This window comes from Callospermophilus lateralis, chromosome 12 (assembly GCF_048772815.1).
Source record: "Callospermophilus lateralis isolate mCalLat2 chromosome 12, mCalLat2.hap1, whole genome shotgun sequence".
NCBI classification, from domain to species: Eukaryota; Metazoa; Chordata; class Mammalia; order Rodentia; family Sciuridae; genus Callospermophilus; species Callospermophilus lateralis.
This window is the reverse complement of record NC_135316.1, coordinates 24,545,666-24,551,292: the sequence shown is the minus strand read 5'-3', so window position 1 is coordinate 24,551,292 and position 5,627 is coordinate 24,545,666. Positions and strand designations below refer to the sequence as shown.

General features: G+C 43.2%; 1 pseudogene; it reads right to left on the bottom strand.

The window, feature by feature from the left end:
* Window positions 1–691: 691 nt before the first annotated feature.
* On the bottom strand, window positions 692–2,470 carry LOC143411693 (sorting nexin-18 pseudogene; annotated as a pseudogene).
* Window positions 2,471–5,627: the final 3,157 nt, after the last annotated feature.

Here is a 5,627-nt window from a genome sequence, read left to right as displayed (position 1 = left end):
ATGACAGTTGATCCTCCCACTCTACCCCCACCCCTGCCAATATGAGGTTATGACCAGTTTATCATCATGTACACTGGCTTTTTACTCTTTCAATCAGAAAAGTCATGTGGCTTCCTTGGGGGCGGGACGCAAAATGAAAAACCAAGTTATCCCACTTGAATCAAAGTGTGAAATATGATATATCAAGAACTATGTAATGTTTTGAACAACCTACAATAAAAATTTATTAAAAAAAATAAAGGCACAAAGACGCATAGCTGCTGTAGTTGGAATTTGTAAACAGAGAACAGGTTGAATTTAGGTAATCCCAATCTGAGAGTGAAAAGACATCCACAGAAGGCTTTATCCAGCCAGCTTCTTTGAGATCCTTCATGGGTTTTGAGGTCTGCAAAGTATGCACTAAAATACCCATACTTCAAAAAGCAATAAGGCAAATAGTATAATCATTATTCCAAAAGTTACAATGGTAGTGTAGGCATACATAGTATAATTTAGTTACAATGTGTGGTACTGTTTCTATGATGCAGCCATGTTAATGGTTTCTCTCCTACATAATTCTATATTCAGCTGGCTTTCAGTTGAATACAAACCATCCTTGTACCACCACTGATAGGTGGCAATAGCTCTTTGACAGCAGTTTTTATTCTGCTGTAGAAATTATTCTTGAACTGAAAAAAGTTCACAATCCAATGTCCAGTCATTAAACACTATCATATTTGTGAAGAGCTTCTTCCAACTTCTGGGTCACTTTTTGGAAAAATATTATTTGTTGTTGTAAGAAATGCTGCATCTGTGATTTAAAGTCTCTTACTCGAATTTGATGGAAGTGGTGAATTTCAGCCAAAGTGGCAAAAGAAATAGTGTTACAGCGATCCTGAATGCCACCAGCCTTTTGGACCTCCATCTTCCCTTCTTCCACGTGTCGCCTACTCTCCTTTACTTTGGTAAGAGCTCCTTTCTGAACGTGGATGATATCCGGGAAGTTGGCCAGGTGCCTTTGATACAGCGCTAACAGGTCCATTACTGGGTCCAGGTCCTGCCTGGGCTGCTCAGCAAAGAGCTCGCCGATGGCGTCATAGGCATCTCCCGTGAAGGCAATGGCCTGATTCAGGCCTGCTGAGAAAGCCTGCTGGTCCAGCTCAAAGGCCTGGCTGAGCCCACGGAAAGACTGGCCCACCTTCTGATACTCCTTCTTGAAGCCCGTTACCTGCTTGCGCGCGAACTTGTTGGCAGTGTGGTTTAGCTGCAGCGTGCTGTCATCCATCTTCTTGGTGAAGCACTTGAAGCCATCTATCTTGCTCTCTACCTCCTGCAGGTCAAGAGCTGCTGCAGGCGGTGTGCTCAGGGTCAGAAAGAAGTTGGCACCCACCATCTCGTCCTTCTCGGCCTTCCTCTTGCCCTGTTTCCAGGCCTTCTCATCTTTGCTAATGGGGCAGGTCAGGAAGTGCTGGAAGACATCACACTATGCTAGCACTGGGTGGCTGGCCATGTGGTTCATCCACCAGATCAGGCCTTTCCTGCGCTTGGAGATGAAGTCCTCTTCGAAGCGGCCAGTAGCCTGCTTCTCGGGCAGGTGGGGCACAGACAGGGAACTTCTCAGCCAGGCGCGCATACAACCAGTCGAAGTGCTTGTAGCGCCTGTGCACCGGGACCTGTGTGTGCAAGGGGACCAGCTTGTAGGAGATGTAGCTCTTCATACCCTTGAACTTGGTCTGCTTGGTGGGGTTGTCGATGGTGCACTGGAAGGGATAGGGGTTCTCCTGCCACTCGGGGCCATAGGGCCCTAGCACCACACACAGCTTGTCCCCATCCTTCAGGAAGCCCGAAGCCTCGCCCAACACGAAGGCCTCCCCACCTGACTTGACAAAAGTGGAGAAGCGGTTGAGGTTGCGGCTCACCATGGCCGAGCTCTTGGCCCCCGAAGGGTGGTGCTGCGGCGGAGCTTATCCACCGCGGGAGCCCAGCGACAAGTCAGAGCGGGTGGACAAGCGGTAGCGGCTAGCAGCGCTGCCGCCTGCGGACGACAAGCTGTCGAGGTCCGGGTAGGTGCCGCTGCCCAGCTCGTCGGCCACCGTGGAGCTGTCGTCCCACTCGTCGTCCCAGTCATCGTCGCTGCCCTGGCTGGCCTGATAGCCGCCGTAGAGTTGCTGAGGCGACGGCTGCAGTACACCCCCGGCATACGGAAAGCCCGCGCGGGGCGGCTGGAAGTTGCTCGGCGGCGGCGCCTGCTGCGGCTGCAACAGCGGCTCGAAGCCGCCGGGCCGCACGTTACCGGGTCGGGCTTGGGGGCTCGGATCACCTGCACGTACGAGGCCGGGAAGAGACCGCGGTCGCCGCGGCTGTTGACTCCCTCGAGCCAGCCCTCAATGTCCTGCTCACTGCACAGGCTCAGCACCTCGTGCTCCCGCAGCGATATCTCTCCCGGGTTCTCCGACCTGAAGTCGTACAGCGCCTGGGCGCGCAGCGCCATGGTCCTGGTGCCTTGGCGGGAGGACCCGATACCGGCGCCCCGTGCCCGGGCCCCGCCCAAGGTGCTCGCGGTACTACCCGCACCCTGGTACACGGACTAGAGCCCTGAAGGCAGAGCGCCCTCAGCTCCGCTTGTAGCCCCGACGGCTGCACAGGGCCACCGCCGGCCGGGGGCGGGGCCCGCGGCCTCCCATGTCCCCAGCTGCGCTAATCCACAAGTATTGACTTCTTGATAAAAGATAACTTGGAATTTATTTAGTCAGGAGTGGAAGCTTTGATATTTTAAAGGCTGATGTAGAATTAAATGAATGCATGGCTTAAAAGGTAAAGAAATAGTACAGGGGAAATCCACAGAGTAGAAGAATTAAAATCTTTCTTAGGGGCAGAAAAGAGCAGAATTAATAGTGCAGAAAATTCTACTGACAGATAGAGGAAGAACTGCAATTTATATGAAGAAATAGAAAAAGAGAAGGAATTTTTGAGCTAAAAATAAGCAAGCAGATCAGGGGAAGGAGAAGGGAATGGGGGAAAAACGTACTAAAGAATGGGATTGATCAAATTGTGTTGTGTGCCTATACAAATATGGCACAATGAACTCCATTATTATACATATTAAAATGCATTAATAAAAATGACATGTGAAAAATAGTGAGTGGCAATTTTATAGATCATATGATTCCCTGAAGATGAAAAAAAAAAAAAAAACTTTAGGTGATCCTTAATTACCTGGACATTAATAAAAATAACTATTCTGAGCTCAAATAGTTTGGAATATGCATTAGAAATAATTTAAATGTGACTGGTAACATAATGCAAAAATAAGGCTGAGGGTATAGTTCAGTGGTAGAATGATTGCTGGGATGCCTGAGACTCTGAGTTTGATCCAAAGAATCACCAAACAACAACAACAACAAAATGGTAAGACAAATACGATTATTTTAAATTTTCAAAATAAAAATGTATACACAGATATAAAACAGGTTACTTATGAAGACGAAATTCAGGTTGTTTTTATACTATATTAACATTCTGAAAACAATAGATGATTTTGAAAATGAAAATTATACAGGAAATTTGACTTTCCAGTAATTATTATAATTTATAAGGTTAGAATAATTAAAGGAACAATTTCAGGTGCTGTCAAAGAAATAAAATCTATATCTCTGAAATATGCTACTCTAAGAGGGAAAATACAAAGGAATAAATATAAGCATCATAAAACCATTGAGAAGCTGTGCATTAGTTACCCAATGGTATTGAGTGATGAAACTTTTTGGATCACTTCACACTGCACACCACAATAAATTATGAACAAATTAAATATCACTGATATATAAAATAGCCAAACACTAACAAAAAAATTATTTTGAGTTCTTTCAAAACTGGCAATACAGCTGAAAAGGTACTGATCTCAGGATAAGAAATAATTTTATCTTAAATCATAATGGTGAAAGAAATCTTATCTAAAGCTAAGTAGAAATGTCTACGCACGATTGAAAATTTTGTGTGGCAATATTTTTTTTCTTTTTTTTATTGATTATTCAATACATTACAAAGATTGCAGAATCACATCCATTACACATCCACATTTTTACATAATGCCATAATAGTAACTGTTGTATTCTGCTACCTTTCCTATCCTCTACTATCCCCCCTCCCCTCCCCTCCCATCTTCTCTCTCTACCCCATCTACTGTAATTCATTTCTGTCCCTATTTGTTCCCATTCCCCTCACAACCTCTTATATGTAATTTTGTATAACAATGAGGGTCTCCTTCCGTTTCCATGCAATTTCCCTTTTCTCTCCCTTTCCCTCCCACCTCATGATTCTGTTTAATGTTAATCTTTTCCTCCTGCTCTTCCTCCTTGCTCTGCTCTTAGTTGCTCTCTTTATATCAAAGAAGACATTTGGTATTTGTTTTTTAGGGATTGGCTAGCTTCACTTAGCATAATCTGCTTTAATGCCATCCATTTCCCTGCAAATTCCATGATTTGTCATTTTTTAGTGCTGCGTAGTACTCCATTGTTTATAAATGCCACATTTTTTTATCCATTCATCTATTGAGGGGCATCGGGTTTGGTTCCACAGTCTAGCTATTGTGAATTGTGCTGCTATGAACATCAATGTGGCAGTATCCCTGTAGTACGCACTTTTAAGGTCTTCAGGGAATAGTCCTAGAAGGGCAATAGCTGGTCAAATGGTGGTTCCATTCCCAGCTTTCCCAGGAATCTCCATACTGCTTTCTATATTGGCCACACCAATTTGCAGTCCCACCAGCAATGTACAAGAGTACCCTTTTCCCCACATCCTCGCCAGCACTTGTTGTTGTTTGACTTTATAATGACTGCCAATCTTACTGGAGTGAGATGGTATCTTAGGGTGGTTTTGATTTCATTTCTCTGACTGCTTGAGATGGTGAGCATTTTTTCATGTACTTGTTGATTGATTGTATGTCCTCCTCTGAGAAGTGTCTGTTCTGGTCCTTGGCCCATTTGTTGATTGGGTTATTTGTTTTCTTATTGTTTAATTTTGTAAGCCAAGTTAAAATAAAAAAGTTTTAAGAAAGTTTTTTGTGACTGGTTAAGAATAATTGTAAAAGATTCACATCTTACTAGAAAAACATGTTTCCTTAACAATTATTAACACAATTTAGACCTCATCATGAAATATTTTCTTAAAAAAAGGATAATCATACATGATGAGACCTAATTAACAGTAGATTTGCAGGATTGTTAGCACAAACTCTGAACCCATATCACTTAGTGTGAATAACTTTCCACTGAATAATTTGAGCCTTGAATTTCTCAGTGTGATCAAGGAAGTAGTAGGGTTAGGGTTAGGATTAGGGTTAGGGTTAGGGTTAGGTAAAAAAATATATATACATATTTTTAAAAAACAGTTTGACTAAGTATCTTTTGAGCCATTTAATAATGGGAAGTGATTTACAACACTCTTTCTAGCCTGAAGGTGTATCTGTGTAAGCAGGTCTGAGTTTTAAAATTCAGAGTTATTTTGTTATTTAATTTCATGAAAATGGTTGAAATTTGATTAGGTGAAAAGGAATTCATTCATCACCTTATTAATAAAGAATGGCTCACTGAAGATATATTAATTGAATGACCAGGAGTGTCTGTTATCAGCTTAAAAGAAGTATTGTT